We start from the raw sequence: 24,057 nt of genomic DNA, 5'->3' as shown, positions 1-24,057 counted from the left end.
CAACTAAGTTAGTGTTAACGTTAGTTAGCATGGAAGTATCCAGGTTGCTAATGTTAGCCTAGAGAAAATAGTTTGCGACATTAACAGAAACTAATAATTCATATATCAACCTTAACTTTAAGATTGTAAACATTGATTTGACATACAGTTTAAGATGGTAAACATTGTACAACTTTATGTAAACATTATCTAACTTCATATAAAACAAATTGCACTTTAAATCAACATTTATTTTAAGTTATTTTAAATAAATGCATATTCTCACATTTTTCTGAGACAAATTTTAAAATACTTTATTTCACCTTTATTTAAACAGGTAAGCTAGTTGAGAACAAGTTCTCATTTGCAACTGCGACCTGGCTGATCAATCACTGAATGAGTTGATTTCTTCATCTTGAAATGCAATATTTGAGATTTTATGTATTTTTATCAAATCAAAACTGGAATTTCTACTCAAAGCAAAGGTTTTAAAAGTATACTAGACATTTATAGAATAAATCATACATAGTTGGATATTTCTGTGACAAATGGTGAATTAGTTATTGATTTATACAGTTTTATATGACATTTGATAGATTTAATGCGAGACTTTTATAGAATAAACCATATCTATTTTTGTTTCTGTGACAATCAATGAATCAGTGTGAGCTATTGTGAATAAGCCACTGCAGTTATGAAATTGATAAACGAATGGCCATGTTTCAAGTGTGTGCCGACGGAATATTTTTTGTATTTATTAGGATCCGGATTAGCCGCTGCAAAAGTATCAGAATTGTTCACTTCTCTCATTGACTTGTCAAACTCCGGCTTGGTCTGCTTCACAAGCGTTCTCTGAAGTCTCGCGATGTTACGTCTCTGGGTTGAGAAACTGGTAGTGGGGAACAGGAAGTTCCGCGCAGGCGCACATCATTCTTCAGAATAAAGGATACGCCAGAATTGTGCAGTCAAGATGGCAACTTCTGTGTCCGTTTCAAATGTATTACTACTGGTATGTAATAGCACGTTCTAATATCTAAATAACATGTCATAACATGCTAGGTAACAAATACGTCAATATATTATCACGTTTGATAAAGGTTTTATGTGTTATTTTTTGTGTCAAACCGCGTGGGTGAACGTGATAACTTGTCACATATAGACTTTAGGTTAGTCTGAGTGAAAGTATATATTTTCGTCAAGGTAATTTCATTAAGGATCAATTGTTTTAGATTTCTGGGTTCGTTTAACATGTCGTTTTTGTGTAAAATTCACGAGCTGGTAAAATGGCGGTTTCCACTCGGTCTGCATCAACGTACTTCAGTGCAGGCAGTGAGGGTGCAGCAGAGAGAATTTTACGTTTTCACTACTGTTTTGGAGCTAAATCTAATGATTATCAGTGAGTCACTTATGTAAATCCAGGAAATCTTCTATAGATTAAGTGCATTTACAGTTGTGTAGCCTAATTTAAAGTCTATACTTTGTCTAATGTGAATTAATTAATGTTTTGTCAATGCTTAGCTACCAGATCTATTGAAATGAGATAAGTACTTGACTTGGACAGGAGCTCATCAGAGCTGAGTACCGTCACCTCAAATTTCTACTGTTTGAGCTCATGTTCCTCTTATAGAATATTAGCTCAACAGTATTGTGGAGTTCCTGAAACTAAGCATAAAGAAAGTGCCAGAACTGTGAAGACAACTTTTTGTGTCTGTTTCTCTTTATTACAACTGGCCGACTCAGATTAAGTCTGAGGCCGGTAACCTCAACAGTGAGGACAAACCCAACCTGCCTCTCTCCTTCCACACTGAGTCCAAGCCTACAGTCACTGGGTCCTGATTGTGACAGTGGAGTCCAGTTTGCACTGCAGGATCCAGAGATGGCATCAGTGAAGCTGGAAGACTGCAGTCAAATCCTGGAGCTGAATGTCAACATTAAAGATGAAGAAGAGGAGGAGAAGATTGGGACATCTGTTAGTCAAGGTAAGAGCAGGTTCTATCTACCTACAGTGGGGAGAACAACTATTTGATACACTGCTGATTTTACAGGTTTTCCCACTTACAAAGCATGTAGAGGTCAAATATTTATCATAGGTACACTTCAACTGTGAGAGATGGAATCTAAAACAAAAATCCAGAAAATCACATTGTATGATTTTTAAGTAATTAATTTGCATTTTACTGCATGACATAAGTATTTGATACATCAGAAAAGCAGAACTTGTTTCCTGTAGTTCTTGACCAAGTTTGCACACACTGCAGCAGGGATTTTGGCCCACTCCTCCATACAGACCTTCTCCAGATCCTTCAGGTTTCAGGGCTGTCGCCAGGCAATATGGACTTTCAGCTCCCTCCAAAGATTTTCTATTGGGTTCAGGTCTAGAGACTGGCTAGGCCACTCCAGGACCTTGAGATGCTTCTTACGGGGCTACTCCTTAGTTTCAATGCTCTTACGGAGGGAAGGAGGTTGTTGGCCAAGATCTCGCGATACATGGCCCCATCCATCCTCCCCTGAATACGGTGCCGTCGGCCTGTCCCCTTTGCAGAAAAGCATCCCCAAAGAATGATGTCTTCCTTCAAACACTGCGAGTGGAGTTTAGACCAAAAAAGCTCTATTTTTGTCTCATCAGACCACATGAACTTCTACCATTCCTCCTCTGGATCATCCAGATGGTCATTGCCAAACTTCAGATGGGCCTGGAGATGCGCTGGCTTGAGCAGTGGGACCTTCGGTGCGCTGCAGGATTTTAATCCATTAAGACGTAGTGTGTTACTAATGGTTTTATTTGAGACTGTGGTCCCAGCTCTCTTCAGGTCATTGACCAGGTCCTGCCATGTAGTTCTGGGCTGATCCTTCCTCATGATCATTGATTGATTTTCTGGATTTTTGTTTTAGATTCAGTCTCTCGCAGTTGAAGTGTACCTATGATAAAAATTACAGACCTCTACATGTTTTGTAAGTTGGATAACCTGCAAAATCGGCAGTGTATCAAATACTTGTTCTCCCCACTGGAAGTGTGTGTTGTTCATTCTAACTTCCCACTGCATGAAATGTTGCAGTTGAACTGTGTCAATGAGAAGGTAGATGGTATTTCATGCTACTGACTAGAGGTCGACCGATTATGATTTTTCAACACCGATACCGATTTATTGGAGGACCAAAAAAACAGCTGATACCAATTAATGGGCCGATTTAAAAAATACATAAAAAAATGTGATTTATTTGTAATAATGACAATTAGAACAATAGTGATTGAACACTTATTTTAACTTAATATAATACATCAATAAAAATCTATTTAGCCTCAAATAAATAATGAAACATGTTCAATTTGGTTTAAATAATGCAATAACTAAGTGTTGGAGAAGTAAAAGTGCAATATGCGCCATGTAAAAAAGTTAACGTTTGAGTTCCTCGCACAGAACATGAGAACATATGAAAGTTGGTGGTTCCTTTTAACATGAGACTTCAATATTCCAAGGTAAGAGGTTTTAGGTTGTAGTTAATACAGTATTTATAGGACTTTTTCTCTCTATACCATTTGTATTTCATACACCTTTGACTGTTGGATGTTCTTATAGGCACAATAGTATTGCCAGTGTGTGTAACAGTATAGCTTCTGTCCTTCTCCTCGCTCCTACCTGGGCTCGAACCAGGAACACAACGACAACAGCCACACTCGAAGCAGTGTTACCCATCGCTCCACAAAAGCCGCGGCCCTTGCAGAGAAAGGGCAATAACTACTCTAAATCTCAGAGCGAGTGACGTTTGAAACGCTATTAGCGCACACCCAGCTAACTAGCTAGCCATATCACATTGATTACACCAGTGATTAGGCTGATAGGCTTGAAGTCATGTGCTTGCGAAGAGCTGCTGGCAAAACGCACAAATTAATTATAACATAATAACACACACAAATACGAGCCTTTGGTCATTAATATGGTCGAATCCGGAACCTATCATCTCGAAAGCTAGACGTTTATTCTTTCAGTGAAATACGGAACTGTGTGTTACATTTAACGAAACAGGTCTAGGGTATTAATTAGGGTCAAATTTGTGGAGCTTAACAAGGGTGATATATGCTCTCATTGCCCAATTGTATTGCAACAATCTCAGGCGGGTGTTTATATCTGAGCTCTAGAGCATATCATACCCCAATACACTGTACATATCCAGAAGTGGACCTATACGTTTGTCCTTAAATATCTTCTAAATATCTATTGGGAGCCCATCTGGACCTCTTTACCTCCCTTCCTACTGAAAATAGCATCAGATTTCTACAGGATCCATTGATAATTGTCCTTGTTAATTATGAATTGCATTAATGGCTCGGTCTGAATTTAACCTCTTAATGCGCCAGGCCAGCAATTTATCCGGTTTTTCACCATGATCATAGGACTGTCATGGATCAGGACTGTACAGCAAATCTCCTATGTGGACGTGGTGAAGAGAGTTATAGAGACAAGAGGCCACAGTTCTATAGAAGATATGGTGGTGGATGCACCTCCAACTAGTTGCAAATGTTGTACATAAATCAAGTGATCTGGATATACTTATTGTGAAGGTGGATGTTCTTAGTATTTATAACCACAGTTATTCATTGTACTGCACAAGAAGTCCAAGAAGTTGGACATCATTATATCTGCAGCTGAGAAGTTTTTGGGCCTCCAAGACTACAAGGACTACTGTCACCAGATAATGTTCTGCTCTTACAGGATCCTTCTCAGCCTGTGTAGAGACCTGGTTAGAACAGAATAGCAGGCTGATTTAGTTTAATAAAAATGGTGTTATTGACAGTTTGTATGATCCCGTATTTTGTATTAACGGGATCGATATGACAACAGCTAGTGAAAGTGCAGGGTGCCAAATTCAAAACAACAAAAATCTCATAATTAAAATTCCTCAAGCATACAAGTATTTTACACCATTTTAAAGATAAAATTATTGTTAATCCAGCCACCGTGTCTGATTTAAAAAAGGCTTTACAGCGAAAGCACCACAAATGATTATGTTAGGTCACCACCAAGCCACAGAAAAACACAGCCATTTTTTTCCAGCCAAAGATAGGACTCACAAAAAGCACAAATAGATTAAATTAATCACTAACCTTTGATCTTCATCAGATGACACTCATGGGACTTCATGTTACACAATACAGGTATGTTTTGTTTGAAAAAGTTCATATTTATATATTTTTTAAATCTACATTTACATTGGCGCGTTACTACGTTCAGTAGTTCCAAAAACATCCAGTGATTTTGCATAGCCACATCAATTTACGGAAATACTCATCATTAAATGTTGATGAAAATACAAGTGTTACACATGGAATTATAGATATACTTCTCCTTAATGCAACCGCTGTGTCAGATTTTAAAAAAGCTTTACGGAAAAAGCAAACCATGCTATAATCTGAGAATGGCGCTCAGAAAACAAATATATCAGCCATGTTGGAGTCAACAGAAATCAGAAATAACATTATAAATATTCACTTACCTTTGATGATCTTCATCAGAATGCACTCCCAGGAATCCTAGTTCCACAATAAATGTTTGATTTGTTCGATAATGTTCATCATTTATGTCCAAATAGCTACTTTTGTTAGGTCGTTTAGTACACAAATCCAAACGCGCGTGCAGGTCCAGCCGAACGTCGGACAAAAAGTTCAAAAAGTTATATTACAGGTCTTAGCAACATTTCAAACTAAGTATAGAATCAATCTTTAGGATGGTTTTATCATACATCTTCAATAACGTTCCAACCGGAGAATTCCTATGTCTGTAGAAAAGCAATGGAACGCAGGTCGCTCTCATGTGAAATGCGCGTGACTCTCTGCCAGATCACTGACACATTCCCCTCTCTTTCGGCCTCACCTCACAGTAGAAGCCTGAAACAAGTTTCTAAAGACGGTTGACATCTAGTGGAAGCCTTAGGAAGTGCAACTTGACCCATATCCCACTGTGTTTTCGATTGGGGCTGAGTTGAAAATCAACCAACCTCAGATTTCCCACTTCCTGTTTGCATTTTTTCTCAGGTTTTTGCCTGCTATATGAGTTATGTTATACTCACAGACATCATTCAAACAGTTTTAGAAACTTCAGTGTTTCCTATCCAAATGTACATATATTAGAAACTGGATTTTTTTCTCAGGTTTTTGCCTGCCATATGAGTTATGTTATACTCACAGACATCATTCAAACAGTTTTAGAAACTTCAGAGTGTTTTCTATCCAAATGTACATATATTAGCAACTGTGACTGAGGAGCTGGCTGTTTACTCTGGGCACATCTGGGCACCTTATTCATCCAAGCTACTCAATACTGCCCCCAGCCTAAGAAGTTAAACAGCATGATCATCATTACACAGGTCCACCTTGTGCTGGGGACAAGAGTAGCTGAATACGTACCTTGGCAGCAGCTAATGGGGATCCCTGATGTCAACGTTGTGAACAGAGTTCCCCTTGGTGGTGATGGGGTTATGGTATGGGCAGGCATAAGCTACAGACAAGTGAAATTTATCGATGGCAATTTGAATGCACAGAGATACCATGACACGATCCTGAGGCCCATTGTCCTGTCATTCATCCTCCACCATCACCTCATGTTTCAGAATGACAATGCGCAGCCCCACATCGCAAGACTGTACACAATTGAAAATGTCCCAATTCCATGGCCTGCATACTCACCAGACATGTCACCCTTTGAGCATGTTCGTGATGTTCCGGGGGGGGGGGTGACCTGGGGGTCTCTGAGGTACCAGAATACATTTAAATAAAATACCTTTATAATATTGCATTCATTATCATGGCTTTTGCGAACTGGCATATTATAATTGTTTTATTTTATTTAACTAGGCAAGTCAGTTAAGAACCAATTCTTATTTACAGTGACGGCCTACCCGTACCAAACCCGGACAATGCTGGACCAATTGTATGCCGCCCTATTGGAATGCCAATCACGGCCAGATGTGATACAGACAAGCTCTCTCTTGCTTTACTTTGTAAAACTGTGCAGTTTGCTCAATAGGCCTATTTGGAAGTTGATAACTTGGTAACACACACACAGACTAGTATTTTATTTTCAGCAGGATCCATTTGCTTTGCAACCTGTGTTTTCCAGTGATTGGATTAGAAATATTGCTAAAGGCCTGTTTTGGCTGCATGCTGTTAACTAACAGATTTGCCACATGTTCCTGACTGTAGAAATGCCTTGTGATTTGGCTACACACAATCCACAACTAGGGCTATTTTAAATTAGCTATTGATCCTCTGTAGCTAAATACTCCTGGTGTTGTATTGGGAATGATTTAGTTTCTTTCTGAACAGACTGCAGAGTCCTGCAGCACCTCAACACACTTCCCACAGCTATTATTCTATCAGGAAATAAATGATGAAGTGCAATGCTGGAGAGATGAGTTGATGGCTCACGTCTATAACAACACAGAGAGGGAGAGGGATCATAGAAAGTGAATCTCATTTTAGTTTTAGCTCATTAAGCTCTGATTGCTTTTATCAGGAGTTTTGAATTGCAAACAGGATAAATTATTTTTCACGCCACAAGAGGTAGGCTACCTGATCCTGCCAAATGGGTTCCCGGAACGAAAGACTACAAAACTGAGAGGTGCCGGAAGATCTGGCTCAAATTAAGCGCCGCCCTTCTCGTATAATGGGGTAGGGATATCCCAAGAATCCCTGAGTGCATGGATGGTTGCACCGAATATTTTTTTTATAATTAAACCAAGATAGACCACAGCCAGGTGAGTCATAGTGGGCAGAGCCAAGCACGAGCTAGCAAGATCCTATTGGCGCGTCCGTGCGCACAATTTATGGTAGGGAATGCCTCCTCTGTGAAGCGCTCGTGTGCAATAACTCAATTCGCCTTTGCGTAAAAATAAATAAAAAACATTTGCAAAGGGTAAAGTCTACAAATCTTAGTCCACTCTGTTCATAACAGATTTTAGTTTGGGGAACTGTATTAAGATCAGATGTTTCATTGATTAGAACATTTGCAGAATGTCGGACAAAATCCATCTCGTTCCAACTTCTCCCACTGCCTGTCAGCGGGCTTCCTCTCACTACCATATTTGGTAGTGAGTGGAAACGCTAAGGGGATTCTTCACATTTATACATCTGGTGAAATATCTGTCTCATTGTTCTGTAGCTGCACTGTGGTCGTGGGGGAACAGGAAGTTCAGGGCAGACACACAACATTCTTCAGAATAACGAAAACGCCAGAACTCTAATGTTTAGAACATAACATTTGTGTCCTTTTCTATGTATTACTACAGGTATGTAATAGCAGGTTTAAACTTCCTATTATCGGAAGAACATATCATACCATGCGAGGTAACATCCGTTAAGGTATTAACACGTTTGATTTGTTATTTTTGTGTCAAACCAAGTGAACGTGAAACTATTTTAAGTCACACAGGTAGAAACTTTGGGTTTGTCTGAATGGATGTACATAATTGCTTCATGGTAATTTAATAAAAAAATATATTTATTTTACATTTCTGAGTTTGTTTAGCATGTTATTGGTTTTGTATAAAATTCACGAGTTGGTAAAATGGCGGTGCCCACTCGGTCTGTGTTAACGGACTTCAGTGTAGGTACAGGTGGTCCTTCTGTAGCTCAGTTGGTAGAGCATGGCGCTTGTAACGCCAGGGTAGTGGATTCGATCCCCGGGACCACCCATACGTAGAATGTATGCACACATGACTGTAAGTCGCTTTGGATAAAAGCGTCTGCTAAATGGCATATATTATTATTATATTACAGAGACACAATTTCATAGTTGCGCTACTGTTTTGAAGCTGAATGTAATGATTATCAGTTTTCTACATGTGTACTAATATTCAGACACGTTGTTTCTATCTCATCTATAAATGTTACTATGGTGTGAACGGAAACACTATTTGATTTTTATGTAAAATAATACAGTGAAGACAAGGTTATTCAGGAAAATAGTACATAGTGCTGCCTAAAACATACTGCAACCTTGTACTGAATGTATTTGTCATTTCTGCATTTATGTGAATTTGGGAAATTTACTATAGATCAAGTTCACTTACATTGTGTAGACTAATTTTAAAGCGTGTACTTTTTAATTAATGTTTTGCTATTAATGCTTACCTACCAGATCTATTGAAATAAGATCAGTGCTTGACTTGGACAGGAGCTCACCAGAGCTGAGTACCATCACCTCTAATTTTTACTGTTTGAGCTCATGTTCCTCTTATAGAATATTAGCTCAACAGTATTGTGGAGCTCCTTTACCTAAATATAAACCATATTTTTAGAGAATAAAGAAAGTCTTGACAGTTCTGGCACTAACTTTTGTGTCCGTTTCTCTTTATTAATACTGGCCAACTCAGATTAAGTCTGAGGCCGGTAACATCAACAGTGAGGACAAACCCAGCCTGCCTCTCTCCTTCCACACTGAGTCCAAACCTACAGTCACTGGGTCCTGATTATGACAGTGGAGCCCAGTTTTTACAGCAGGATCCAGAGATGGCATCAGTGCTGCACCTAAATATAAACCATATTTTTTGAGAATAAAGAAAGTGCCAGAACTGTCAAGACAATAACTTTTGAAAAAACAGTACAGGCACCTATTTCAGTCCAAGTCAAGCACTGAATGAGATAATTGAACAAGAAGGAAAATATTTAATAGAGAGTAAAGAAAGTGCCGGAACTGTCAAGACAACTTTGTGTCTGTTTCTCATTGTTACTACAGGACGACTAGAATTATGTCTGAGGCCGGTAACATCAACAGTGAGGACAAACCCAGCCTGCCTCTCTCCATCCACACTGAATCCAAACCTACAGTCACTGGGTCCTGATTGTGACAGTGGAGCCCAGTTTTCACTGCAGGATCCAGAGATGGCATCAGTGAAGCTGGAAGACTGCAGTCAAACACTGGAGCTGAATGTCAACATTAAAGATGAAGAAGAGGAGGAGAAGATTGGGACATCTGTTTCTCATGGTAAGAGCAGGTTCTATCTAACTAAGTTTGTTGTTCGTTCCAACTTCCCACTGTGCATGAACAGTTGCAGTAGAACTGTTTCATGATGAACTGTTTCAATGAAAAGGTAGATGTTATTTCATGCTACTGACACTTGCATGGTTTGACACCAGTATTGTCAGCATTTGTTTTATTCACTGTGCTATCTAGAGTGTTCAGGGAGTAGAATAAAGAAATTAAGTTGACAAACTGCCTGTGTTTTAAAGTTCTATAAAATGAGTCTGTGTAGTTACTAACCCTTGTGATAGTGAGTAGAGGATGATATGAAATTAGTCTGTGTAGTTACTAACCCTTGTGATAGTGAGTGGAGGATGATATGAAATGAGTCTGTAGTTACTAACCCTTGTGATAGTGAGTAGAGGATGATATGAAATAAGTCTGTGTAGTTACTAACCCTTGTGATAGTGAGTGGAGGATGATATGAAATGAGTCTGTAGTTACTAACCCTTGTGATAGTGAGTAGAGGATGATATGAAATAAGTCTGTGTAGTTACTAACCCTTGTGATAGTAAGTGGAGGATGACAAGCCCCTTTTTAGCTTTCATCTCTTACCCACTTTTAGAATAGTTTTATTCCCCTGTATTGTACAGCCTACCGATATGAATACATATGTCACCCGGTACAGACAGAAGAGGACTGGACACCCCTTTGGGCCTGGTTCCTCTAACTTTGTTCCAAGGTTCCTGCTTTCTAGGGAGTTATTCCTGGCCGCTGCTTCTACATCTGCATTGCTTGCTCTTTGGGGATTTTGGGCTGGGTTTCTGTGAAGTACTTTGTGACAACTGCTGATGTAAAAAGGGCTTCATAATATTGATTTGATTGACATGTATATCACACCAACTGGCTGTTTCTTCTGATATTCACACAGGATACCATGTTGAGACATGCTCTACATCCAGAGAGCAACAGCAGGAAGATCACAGAGCTAAGAGGTCTCACCACTGCCCACATTGTGAGGAGATTTTCCCAATTCTATCAAAGCTAAAAATACACTTAAAAATACACACAGGAGAAAATCTTTATTCCTGCGCTGACTGTGGAAAATGCTTCACAACGTCAACTGAGCTAAAAGTTCATCAGAGAACACACACGGGAGAAAAGCCTTACTCCTGCTCTGATTGTGGGGTGAGTTTCTCTCGACTGGGCCACTTAAAAAGACATGAACATATACATACAGGAGAGAAGCCTTGCTTCTGCTCTGACTGTGGGAAGAGTTTTTCTCGACTGGACCTCTTAAAAAAGCATGAACTTATACATACAGGAGAGAAGCCTTACTCCTGCCCTGACTGTGGAAGGAGTTTTTCTCGACTGAGCCACTTAAAAAAACATGAACTTATACATACAGTAGTGAAGCCTTACCCCTGCTCTGACTGTGTAAAATGCTTCACAACATCAGCTCAGCTAAACGTTCATCAGAGAACACACACAGGTGAGAAGCCGTACTCCTGCTCTGACTGTGGAAAGATTTTCTCTCAACTGGGCCACTTAAAAAGACACAAACATATACATTCAGGAGTGAATACTTATGCCTGCTCTAACTGTGTGAAATGCTTCATTACATCAACTGATCTAAAAGTTCATCAGAGAACACACACAGGAGAGAAGCCTTACTCCTGCTCTGACTGTGGAAAGAGTTTCTCTCTACTGGGCAACTTAAAAAGACATGAACGTATACATACAGGAGTGAAGCCTTACTCCTGCTCTGATTGTGGAAAGAGTTTCTCTCAAATGGGCCAGTTGAAAAGACACCAAGCTAAACATAAAGGAGAGAAGACTTACCACTTGTAATGTGGCAAGAGTAACTCAAGTGAAAGTCACCAAGTAAAATACTACTTGTGTAAAAAGTTGAAATGATTTGGTTGTATCAAAAGTAGAAGTATGAATCATTTCAAATTCCTTAACTTAACCTCTGGGTGTCCCTAAATCGGAACGGTTGTTGCTAACGTGCGCTAATGTGACTAGAATGACGTTGAATCCAACAGCCAACTTTCCGGGACATAGACATGTCTTATATGGGCAGAAAGCTTAAATTCTTGTTAAGCTAACTGCGGTCACCAATTTAACAGTAGCTGTTAGTGAAAAAAATACCATGCTATTGTTTGAGGAGAGTGCACGACAATAAAATAACTTATCACGACAACTGGTTTGATATATTCACCTCTGAAGGTAAATAATGTACTTACATTCAGTAATCTTGCTCTGATATGTCATCCTGAGGGTCCCACAGATAAAATGTAGCATAGAATACATTTTCATGTTCAACTGTAGGAACTGGGTTCTACATTTTGAACCCCTGCTGTCTCTGGCTCCACACCCACCCCACCCAGCCATCAAGATGTGTGAAGGTTAGTGTATAAGCTAATGATCCGTCATGTATGACAAAATCAAATCAAATCCAATTTTATTTGTCACATACACATGGTTAGCAGATGTTAATGCGAGTGTAGCAAAATGCTTGTACTTCTAGTTCCGACAATGCAGTGATAACCAACAAGTAATCTAACTAACAATTCCAAAACTACTGTCTTATACACAGTGGAATATGTACATAAGGATATATGAATGAGTGATGGTACAGAGCAGCATACAGTAGATGGTATCGAGTACAGTATATACATATGAGATGAAGAGAATGGGAGTGTGTAAACTTCATTTATTTAATACCATAGCATTTGTATATGTTCTCTATAGTTATGTACTTAAATGACCAATTCGGCACATTTGGGCAAATTCCTGGCAGACTTGATACAGTCCAGTAATGTAATTCTTCACTGCATCAGTCAAACTGTGCACACACACACTGCTGCCATCTGGTGGCCAACATCTAAATTACATCTAGACTCCTTTCTGAAAGTATGGCCTTTCTCTTGCTTTTCAAAGATGATAGAAAATAAAAACACAGTTTTTTTTGCTTGTACTATCTTTTACCAGATCTAATGTGTTATTCTCCTACATTAATTTCACATTTCCACAAACTTCAAATTGTTTCCTTTTAAACGGTCTCAAGAATATGCATGTATTTGCTTCAGGTGCTGAGCTACAGGCAGTTAGATTTGCGTATGTCATTTTAGGTGAAAATGTCACCAAAAAAATGGGTACGATCCTTGAGCTTTTTAAGTGAACCAGACGACACAATTGTGTTGTTTTTTTATATTGCAGATAGCCAGGGGCACACTCCAGCACCATTTACAAACGGAGCATTTGTGTTTAGTGAGTGCGCCAGATCAGAGGCCGTGGGGAGGTCCAGGGATGTTATCTTGATAAGTGCATGAATTGGAATATTTTCTGTCATGCTAATCATAAAAAAATGTAATGAGTACTTTTGGGTGTCAGGGAAAATGTATGGAGTAAAAAGTACATTTTCTTTAGGAATTTTTGGGAAGTAAAAGTTGTCAAATATAAATAGTAAAGTGCAGATACCCCCAAAAAACGACTTAGGTAAAAACTAAGTGCTTTACACCACTGCATGCATCCATGCTGTGTGTCAGCATTGCAGGCTGGTGGTGTGAAGGTGTTGGGGTGTGTTTTCAGGGCACACATTGGGCCTCTTGATAAAAGATGAGCAACATTTGAATGCAACAAGATATCTAAACATCATTGCCAATCAGGTGCCTCCCTTCATGGTAGCAGTGTATCCATCTGCAAGTTGTTTTCTTCAGCAGGATTATGCCACAAGACTTGTCCAGGAATGGTTCCAAGAACAGCTCACTGAATTCACTGTAATTATGCATCTGTGGGAGGAGATGAAACGAGCTATTCAGAGTAGATCCACTCCCAGCCAACTTGACACAATTGTGGGAAGCATTGGAGTTAACATGGGTCAGCGTCCCTGTGGAACACTCAACACCTTTGACAGTCTATGCCGTGACGAATTGGGGATGTTCTGAGGACAAATGGGGGTGCAACTCAATATTAGGAAGGTCTTTCTGATGTTTTCTACTCTGCGTATATCAGAAAAGATGGTGTGATTAGTTTGGGTGGATTATTTTATATTACTAAATAACCTTTGTTCAATGATAAATGCTTGTATGTATATTATGTATTTTTAGTGTTTCCTGTTTGACCCCAGGAAGAGTAGCCACTGGGGATCCTAATAAAATACTAAATGTATCAGATATTAATGACGTGTTGATCAGTTTTCACCATTAGTATTTTAATGAACGTTTCATTCAATGCGTTTCTATGGGGTATAGTAGTAAAGGCCAAATTCTGTATTTTATCAAATCATTTTTAACCATGTTTATACTTAATGTCCTAAAATACAAAATAAATGATCTAAACAATCCATGGTACGACCTTCTTAACACCATCCCATATGTCAGCATAGTATTGTAATGCATTATTAGTCTTTTCATGGTGCCAAAGTCCAGGGACGGCATTACCACCACGATCCAATAATGACCCAGTTACTATTTTGGGAATGGAACCAGAGAGGAAGCTTGTGTTACCTTTCTCTACACCATTACAGTATTCATTTCAACAGATGTCGTGGAAATTTCCTTAATTACCAACTGATGAGAGAGCAAATCACACACGAGTCAGAGTTATGCTTAATCTTCACCTTTAATAATAATTAAGCTTTTGCAATAGCATTTTGACTTAACACTTTATCTCTACTGAAAAGTTGAGTGCTCTACATAATGGCAAATGGGATCTTTTATAGCAAAGATCCACCCCCTCCTAGACGACATGACAAAACACAGGTCTTAGGAACTTACACAAAGAAAAAACCTTACTTCAGAGAGAATATCCCCTAGTCAGACAGTGGGCTATAAATTATCGTTCAGTTTGGTCTCCTAAACAAAGCTCATCTCGTCCTTGGTACAAAATTGTACCAAGACATTACCCCCACCCAATGATATATATCAAATTGTCATTTAGATAGAACCAATTCTAAATACAACCAATCAGAGGACAAACTCACGGAGAGGAGAGTGACCCTATAGGTCAACAAAGAGGGAGCATAGAATGATTCCAGACACTGTCACCCTCCTTTCCCCGATGAGAAAAGTAGGGAGTCACTGGCACACAGAAAAGATGTTTACACATGATGGCCCCTTGACCTCTCCCCTCTCTGCGGCCCATGCAACTTAGTCCTGACATAGAACAGAACTGCCAATGGCCACCACTATAGTACAACAAAATACATTCTTATGAGAAATAACTCATAAGCATATCATGAAAATAAAACATCTTATCTGTTACCCAACTAATTCGGATCATTCCACAACACAGACCTTTTCCACGACCCATTGTTAGAGCTCAATATACACCCAGGACTATATTGAGGGTCAGACTGTTGTAATGCCCAGTTGATTATGTAAATAGTATTGGAGAACTCTGGTATTGATGGTCCATTTGAGGGTGAGTCATTGATATGAATGTTTAGAGTGAAAGAGCTGTGACCTCACATGTGATGGTCCACATCTACCAGAACCTTTCCTAGTGGGTTAGTAAGCACCACCGCATTTTAGGAAGCCATTGTTCAAAATGTGATCATACACACAGTAACAATGGGAGGGGGTGTGGCCTGCATAAGGGAGGAGGTTGATCTCAGACAGAGTTAACAGTGAGGACAAACCCAGCCTGCCTCTCTCCTTTCGCACTGCCTTCCAAACAGATTCTAAACCTACAGTCACTGGGTCCTGATTGACAGTGGAGACTTGTTGCACTGCAGGGTCTAGAGATGGCATCACTGGACAGGTCTCCATTGGGCCAAGTCTACAACAAAAACATTTAGCAAAACAATCATTGCAACGTGATGGAAACGACAGATACAGGAGACATTTTTCTAAAGATCCACAAATGTTTTATCTGTTCGAACAGCAGCAGGAAAACATTGAAGAACCACAGTGCAATGCTGTGAAGGTGTAAGAATGGCGCTGCCAAAATCAGAGACTCATCTCCTGAGTAAACACCACAAATCGTGAGCACGTACCTCATCCCCTGAATACAAACCAAGTCATTTTACATACAGGACTTCAAACTGTAAAATAGATATAATATTTTGAATCATCACACCTTTTGCTCTGTACTGCAGTGTTTTCCCATCCTGGTCCTGGGGATCCATAGAGGTGAGCTGTTTTTGTTTTTGCCCCTAACACTCACACACTGGATTCAACTAAACAACTCAAGCCTTTGAATTGAATAAGGTATGAGAGTGCGAGGGCAAAAACACACATGTACACCCCTTTGGGACCAGGATTGGGGAACACTGCTGTACTGAAAGTCCTCCATCTTGAGAACTTCACTGCTGAAGTGCACATTTTTGGAATTGTATACAGGGTGAAGAAACCAAGGTGGACATTTGTAATTTGATTGAACTATCCCTTAAATTACAGTTCCTTTGGAGTTACATTTAGTTAGAGGTGCATTTTCTCTAAGCCTGTGCTATAAATAAACATTTCATATTCCTAGGTCTAGTACAATGGGAAAATATATTGTTGCTGTATTTTTTTCAATGTACTACAATCTTACATTTTTGTAAGGGCTGTTCGTCACATCAGGGTGCTGCTGCAGGTTCTCTGCGTCTCTTGACCATGTCAGGCAGGCCGGGCACAAAGATCAAGTCACGCTCTCCACTTCCCTCCATTAGTTATTTATCAAGCTGATAACACATCACTCCCGATAGACACAAGCAAAAACTCTTGCATAAATGTAGCAGCCTAAACACCTAATCATTAGTGATCTGACATGCTGTAATTGCATGGAAACTGTAGGCTACTAACAGTAGCAGCTACAAAGTCTAGCCTACTATGGTCCTGTCCCTCTGGCCAGGGTAAACAAAGTGGTAATGTTGTGTATTGTATATACAGTATTTCACTTCAGTTTATTTCATTTAATTATATACATGAGAAAAAAAGTGGCTGCCCAGCATGAATTCATGTACAAACATTATTTTTCATTACAATCTTGTCATTTAGCAGATGTTTGTATCCAGAGCGACTTACAGGACAAATAAGAGTTAATTGACTTGCTCAAGGGCACAATGCCAGATTTTTCACCTAGTCGGCTTGGGATTCAAACCAGCAACCTTTCAGTTACTGGCCCAACATTCTTAACCGCTAGGCTACCTGCCACCAGATCAATTAACTTCAATACAGTTATTCAAATACATTAATCATCAATGACTACAATAATAAATCTAGTATTAAGATACAATTTCATAAACACAAGTAGTCGATTCATAGATTGTTTATCATTAAACAAAGTTGTTTAGCAATATAAAATAATCCACTCAAACTACAGCTGAAAACTGATCATCAGACCATCTTTATCTGATATACACAGTGTGTACAAAACATTAGGAACACCTTCCTAATAGAGTTGCACCCCCTTTATCCTCAGAACATCCTCAAATCGTCAGGACATGGACTGTCCAAGATGTTGTGTGCGGTTCACAGGATGCTGGCCCATGTTGACTCCAATGCTTCCTACAATTGTGTCAAGTTGGCTGGGAGTGTATCTACTCTGAATAGTTCGTTCCATTTCCTCCCACAGATGCACAATTACAGTGAATTCAGTGTAATGTTATTGGAACCATTCATGGACAAGCCTTGTGGCATAATCCTGCTGAAGAAAACAACTTGCAGATGGATACACTGCTGCCATGAAGGGAGGCACCTGATATTCTTTAGATATCCTGTGGCATTCAAACATTGCTCAGCTTTTATCAAGAGGCCCAATGTGTGCCCTGAAAACACACCCCAACCATCACACCACCAGCCTGCAATGCTGACACACAGCATGGAGGCAAGAAGGGGGTGTAAACTACTTTTGGGGGGGTATCTATACTTGACTATTAATATTTTGTGCAACTTTTACTTTTATTTCACAAATTCCTAAAGTAAATAATGTAGTTTTTACTCCAAACATTTCCCCTGACACCCAAAAGTATTCCTTACATGTTTTATGATTAGCAGGACAGAAAATGGTCCAATTCACACACTTATCAAGATAACATCTCTGGTCCTCCCTACTGCCTCTGATCTGGCGGACTCACTAAACAGAGAACATCCCTGGTCCTCCCTACTGCCTCTGATCTGGCGGACTCACTAAACAGAGAACATCCCTGGTACTCCCTACTGCCTCTGATCTGGCGGACTCACTAAACAGAGAACATCCCTGGTCCTCCCTACTGCCTCTGATCTGGTGGACTCACTACACAGAGAACATCCCTGGTCCTCCCTACTGCCTCTGATCTGGCGGACTCACTAAGCACAAATGCTTTGTTTGTAAATGGTGTTGGCCCCTGGCTATAAGTAATATAGTAATATAAAAAAACACAATTGTGCCGTCTAGTTAGCTTAAAAACCTCAAGGAAGATGTAAGGTTCAGTTTTGTGTGTTCTCTACAGTCAGATCAGTGACAAAGCTTCTCTCCTTTGTTTACCTTGGTGTCTTTTTAAGATGCCCAGTAGAGAGAACCTCTTTCCATAGTCTGAGCAGGAGTAAGGCTTCACTCCTGTATGTATACGTTCATGTCTTTTTAAGTGGCCCAGTTGAGAGAAACACTTTCCACAGTCAGAGCAGGAGTAAGGCTTCTCTCCCGTGTGTGTTCTCTGATGAACTTTTAGCTCAGCTGATGTTGTGAAGCATTTTACACAGTCAGAGCAGCAGTAAGGCTTTACTCCAATATGTCTACGTTCATGTCTTTTTAAGTGGCTCAGTCGAGAGAAACTCTTTCCACAGTCAGAGCAGGAGTAAGGCTTCTCTCCTGTGTGTGTTCTCTGATGAACTTTTAGCTCAGCTGATGTTGTGAAGCATTTTACACAGTCAGAGCAGCAGTAAGGCTTTACTCCAATATGTCTATGTTCATGTCTTTTTAAGTGGCCCATTTGAGAGAAACTCTTTCCACAGTCAGAGCAAGAGTACGGCTTCAATCCTGTATGTATACGTTCATGTGTTTTTAAGTGGGAAAGTTGAGAGAAACTAGTTCCACAGTCAGAGCAGAAGAAAGGCTTCTCTCCTGTGTGGGTCCTCTGATGATCTTTTAGCTCAGCTGATGTTGTGAAGCATTTTACACAGTCAGAGCAGGAGTAAGGCTTCACACCAATATGTCTACGTTCATGTGTTTTTAAGTTGCCCAGTAGAGAGAAACTCTTTCCACAGTCAGAGCAGGAATAAGGCTTCTCTCCTGTGTGTGTTCTCTGATGAACTTCTAGATGACCTGATGTTGTGAAGCATTTTACACAGTCAGAGCAGGAGTAAGGCTTCCCTCCAGTGTGCACTCTCTGATGAACTGCCAAAGCTCCTGGTGTTGTGAATCTCTTCCCACAGTCAGTACAGGAATAGGGATTCTCTCCAGTGTGTATTTGTAGGTGTGTTTTTAGCTTTGATAGAAATGGGAAAATCTCCTCACAATGTGGGCAGTGGTGAGACCTCTTCACTCTGTGATCTTCCTGCTGTTGCTCTCTGGATGTAGAGAATGTCTCAACATGGTCTCCTGTGTGAACAACAACAGAAGAACCAGTCAGTTGGTGTGACATACATGTCAATCAAAAGTATATATTATGAAGCCCTATTTACATCAGCAGTTGTCAGAAAGTGCTTCACAGAAACCCAGCCCAAAATCCCCAAAGAGCAAGCAATGCAGATGTAGAAGCACAGTAGCCAGGAAAAACTCCCTAGAAAGCAGGAACCTTGGAAGAAATGTAGAGAGGAACCAGGCCCAAAGGGGTGGCCAGTCCTCTTCTGTCTGTACCGGGTGACATATGTATTCATATCAGTAGGCTGTACAATACAGGGGAATAAAACTATTCTAAAAGTGGGTAAGAGATGAAAGCTAAAAAGGGGCTTGTCATCCTCCACTTACTATCACAAGAGTTAGTAACTACAGACTCATTTCATATCATCCTCCACTCACTATCACAAGGGTTAGTAACTACACAGACTCATTTCATAGAACTTTAAAACACTGCCAGTTTGTCTACTTCACTTCTTTAGTCTCCTCTCTGATCACTCCAGACAGGTGGATAAAACAAATGCTGGAAATAATGGTGTCAAACCATGCAAGTCTCAGTAGCATGAAATAACATCTACCTTCTCAATGAAACAGTTCTACTGCAACTTTTCATACACAGTGGAAAGTTGGAACCAACAACAAACTTAGTTAAATAGAACCTCCTCTTACCATGAGAAACAGATTTCCCAACCTTCTCCTCCTCTTCTTCATCTTTAATGTTGACATTCAGCTCCAGTGTTTGACTGCAGTCTTCCAGCTTCACTGATGCCATCTCTGGATCCTGCAGCGCAAACTGGGCTCCACTGTCACAATCAGGACCCAGTGACTGTAGGTTTGGACTCAGTGTGGAAGGAGAGAGGCAGGCTGGGTTTGTGCTCACTGTTGATGTTACCGGCCTCAGACTTAATTCTAGTCGTCCTGTAGTAACAATGAGAAACAGACACAAAAAAACACTAAAAAAGTCAGTCTTGACAGTTCTGGCACTTGCTTTATTTAAAAAAAATATACATAAAAATATATTTATTTTTGTTCAATTATCTAATTCAGTGCTTGACTTGGACTGAAATAGGTGCCGATACTCAGCTCCGGTGAGCTGAGGACTGATCTCAGTTCAATAGATCTGGTAGCTAAGCATTGACAACAAAACATGAATTAACTCACATTAGACAAAGTACACGCTATAAATTAGGCTACGCAACGTAACTGAATCTATAGTAGATTTCCCACATTCAGTACTAGCTCGTGCTTGGCTCTGCCCCCTATGACTCATCTGTTCCCATTGGAAACAACTGGCTGTGGTCGTTCTTGGTTTGGTGCAACCATCGTTGCATTCAGGGATCCTTGTGATGGCCCTACCTCATTATATGAGAACGGTGGTGCTTAATTTGAGCCAGATCTTCCAGCACCTCTCAGTTTTGCAGTCTTTCGTTCCAGAAGCCATTTGCCAGGATCAGGTAGCCTACCTCTTGTGACATGAAGAAGTATTTCATCACGCAAAAATCTGCATAAAAGCCATCAAGAGTAATTACATTTGGATTCCTCTGTAATTATCATGCCCCATAAAAAACGTGCCTGATGTTCTAAGAATGTATTGATGTTGGGCCGAACCAGGTTTATGGTTTGTGCAACATTGTAGCCTATTTAGACCAAGGCGTGGCCATTACAGTGGTGAGAGAAGCACACCTGTATCTCTTACAGAACTAAAATGAGATTCACTTTCTATCTCTCTCCCTCTCTGTGTTGTTATAGACATGAGCCATCAACTCATCTCTCCAGCATTGCACTTCTTCATTTATTTCCTGATAGAATAATAGCTGTGGGAAGTGTGTTGAGGTGCTGCAGGACTCTGCAGTCTGTTCAGAAAGAAACTAAATCATTCCCAATACAACACCAGGAGTATTTAGCTACAGAGGATCAATTGCTAATTTAAAATAGCCCAGCTGTGGATTGTGTGTAGCCAAATCACAAGGCATTTCTACAGTCAGGAACATGTGGCAAATCTGTCAGTGAACAACATGCAGCCAAAACAGGCCTTTAGCAATATTTCTAATCCAATCACTGGAAAACACAGGTTGTAAAGCAAATGGATCCTGCTGAAAATAAAATGCTAGTCTGTTTGTGCGTTACCAAGTTATCAACTTCCAAATAGGCCTATTGAGCAAACTGCACAGTTTTACAAATGAAAGCAAGAGAGATAAGCTTTTGTCCGGTGAGTGAGCTGCACATCATTGGGTGAGTCAGTGAAACTGGAAAGCTTGTTTAGGACTATAACTTCCCCCTCTTATTGTACAATGTGTTTCTCCTCACACCTGGCCTAGACTATTGATGGATTAGAGACACGGTCGTTTATATTGACCTCAGATTCTCAGTTTGTCAGTGTCAAAGTAGTCTGTCATTTTGGTCATTTGTGAGGTATTAAAAAATATTCTTCAAAAGTCCCCAGTCATCTAAAATGATGTAGAACTGCATGAAATCTGTTTATAAAAGGCCACATTTTTCCAGGACTCCAGGCTACAATAAATGTACTTCATGTGTGCAACTTCTGTAACTTCTGTATTTAATGTGTTCTGGTACCTCGGAGACCCGCAAGGTCAACACTCTCGGGCTCAGTTTTGGTTCCAGCAAATCCTAATTTACACATTAAGCACTGGAGAAATTGGTAGCTGCCGCTGCCTCCTCCGGCACACATCTCCTTTACATAGAATTCGTGAGGATGTTGATTTTGGCCTTTGGAATAGACCACAACACCTGAACAGGATCGATACATCTGAACATCACACCTGCTAGACAGGAATGTCAGTGTTTTGCCATGGCCAGTGAAGAGCCCGGATCTCAATCCCATTGAGCAGGTCTGGGACCTGTAGGATCAGAGGGTGAGGGATAGGACCATTCCCCCAGGAAATGTCCGGGATCTTGCAGGTGCCTTGGTGGAAGAGTGGGGTAACATCTCACAGCAAGAACTGGCAAAACTGGTGCAGTCCACGAGGAGATGCACTGCTGTACTTAATGCAGCTGGTGGCCACACCAGATACCGACTGTTACTTTTGATTTTGACCCTCCCCCCTTTGTTCAGGGACACATTATTCTATTTATGTTAGTCACATGTATGTGGAACTTGTTCAGTTTATGTCTCAGTTGTTGAATCTTGTTATTTTACATACAAATATTTACACGTTAAGTTTGCTGAAAATAAACGCAGTTGACTGTAAGAGGACGTTTCTTATTTCGCCGAGTTTATTTTTACCATGTCAGCTCAGGGATTCGATCCAGCAACCTTTCGATTACTGGCCCATCTCTCTAACCACTAAACTATCTCATAAGTCATGAAAATGATGAGCCATATCATCCTCCACTCACTATCACAAGGGTTAGTAACTACACAGACTCATTTCATAGAATTTAAAAACACTGTCAGTTTTACTACACTTCTTCAGTCTACTCTCTGATCACTCCAGATCGCCCTGTGAATAAAACCAATGCTGGCAATACTGGTGTCAAACCATGCACATCTCAGTAGCATGAAATAACATCTACCTTCTCATTGAAACAGTTCATCATGAAACAGTTCTACTACAACTTTTCATACACAGTGCGAAGCTGGAATGAACAACAAACTTAGTTAGATAGAACCTGCTCTTACCATGACTAACAGATTCCCCAATCTTCTCCTCTTCTTCATCTTTAATGTTGACATTCAGCTCCAGTGTTTGACTGTAGTCTTCCAGCTTCACTGATGCCATCTCTGGATCCTGCAGTGAAAACTGGGCTCCACTGTTACAATCAGGACCCAGTGACTGTAGGTTTGGACTCAGTGTGGAATGAGAGAGACAGGCTGGGTTTGTCCTCACTGTTGATGTTACCGGCCTCAGACATAATTCTAGTCGTCCTGTAGTAACAATGACAAACAGACACAAAGTTGTCTTGACAGTTCTGGCACTTTCTTTACTCTCTATTAAATATTTTTCTTATTGTTCAATTATCTAATTCAGTGCTCGACTTGGACTGAAATAGGTGCCTGTACTGTTTTTTCAAAAGTTATTGTCTTGACAGTTCTGGCACTTTCTTTATTCTCTAAAAATATGGTTTATATTTAGGTGCAGCACTGATGCCATCTCTGGATCCTGCTGTAAAAACTGGTGTCAAACCATGCAAGTGTAAGTAGCATGAAATAACATCTACCTTCTCATTGAAACAGTTAATCATGAAATCCTGCCCTGCCTTTCTAAAGTCTTCGAAAGCCAAGTTAAGAAACAGATCACCGACCATTTAGAATCCCACCGTATCTTCTCCGCAATCTGGTTTCCGAGTTTGTCATGGGTGCACCTCAGCCACGCTCAGGGTCCTAAACAATATCATAACCACCATCGATAAAAGACAGTACTGTGCAGCCGTCTTCATCTACCTGGCCAAGGCTTTCAACTCTGTCAATCACCGCATTCTTATCGGCAGACTCAACAGCCTTGGTTTCTCAAATGAAAGCCTGGTTCACCAACTACTTTTCTGATAGAGTTCAGTGTGTCAAATCGGAGGGCCTGTTGTCCGGGCCTCTGGCAGGCTCTATGGGGGTGCCACAGGGTTCAATTCTCGGGCCGACTCT

The 24,057-nt window shown here is 40.2% G+C and overlaps 3 long non-coding RNA genes across 3 annotated transcripts; 2 read left to right on the top strand and 1 right to left on the bottom strand.

Moving 5' to 3' along the window:
• The first annotated feature begins 12 nt into the window (after window positions 1–12).
• LOC124023227 lies at window positions 13–9,867 on the top strand. The gene is made up of 3 exons (XR_006836673.1): window positions 13–988; window positions 1,720–1,958; window positions 9,711–9,867. It is a non-coding gene; the product is annotated as an uncharacterized LOC124023227 (long non-coding RNA).
• Window positions 9,868–9,898: 31 nt separating this feature from the next.
• LOC124023228 lies at window positions 9,899–10,991 on the top strand. Its single transcript, XR_006836674.1, has 2 exons — window positions 9,899–9,959; window positions 10,867–10,991. It is a non-coding gene; the product is annotated as an uncharacterized LOC124023228 (long non-coding RNA).
• A 7,573-nt stretch (window positions 10,992–18,564) lies between these two features.
• On the bottom strand, window positions 18,565–20,190 carry LOC124023221. The gene is made up of 2 exons (XR_006836670.1): window positions 20,130–20,190; window positions 18,565–19,442 (listed from the first exon to the last, which is right to left on the bottom strand). It is a non-coding gene; the product is annotated as an uncharacterized LOC124023221 (long non-coding RNA).
• Between the last annotated feature and the right edge of the window lie 3,867 nt (window positions 20,191–24,057).

This window comes from Oncorhynchus gorbuscha, unplaced genomic scaffold (genome assembly GCF_021184085.1).
Source record: "Oncorhynchus gorbuscha isolate QuinsamMale2020 ecotype Even-year unplaced genomic scaffold, OgorEven_v1.0 Un_scaffold_1558, whole genome shotgun sequence".
NCBI lineage: Eukaryota > Metazoa > Chordata > Actinopteri > Salmoniformes > Salmonidae > Oncorhynchus > Oncorhynchus gorbuscha.
Note: the sequence above shows the minus strand (reverse complement) of the source record. Positions and strands in the feature narration are given on the sequence as shown.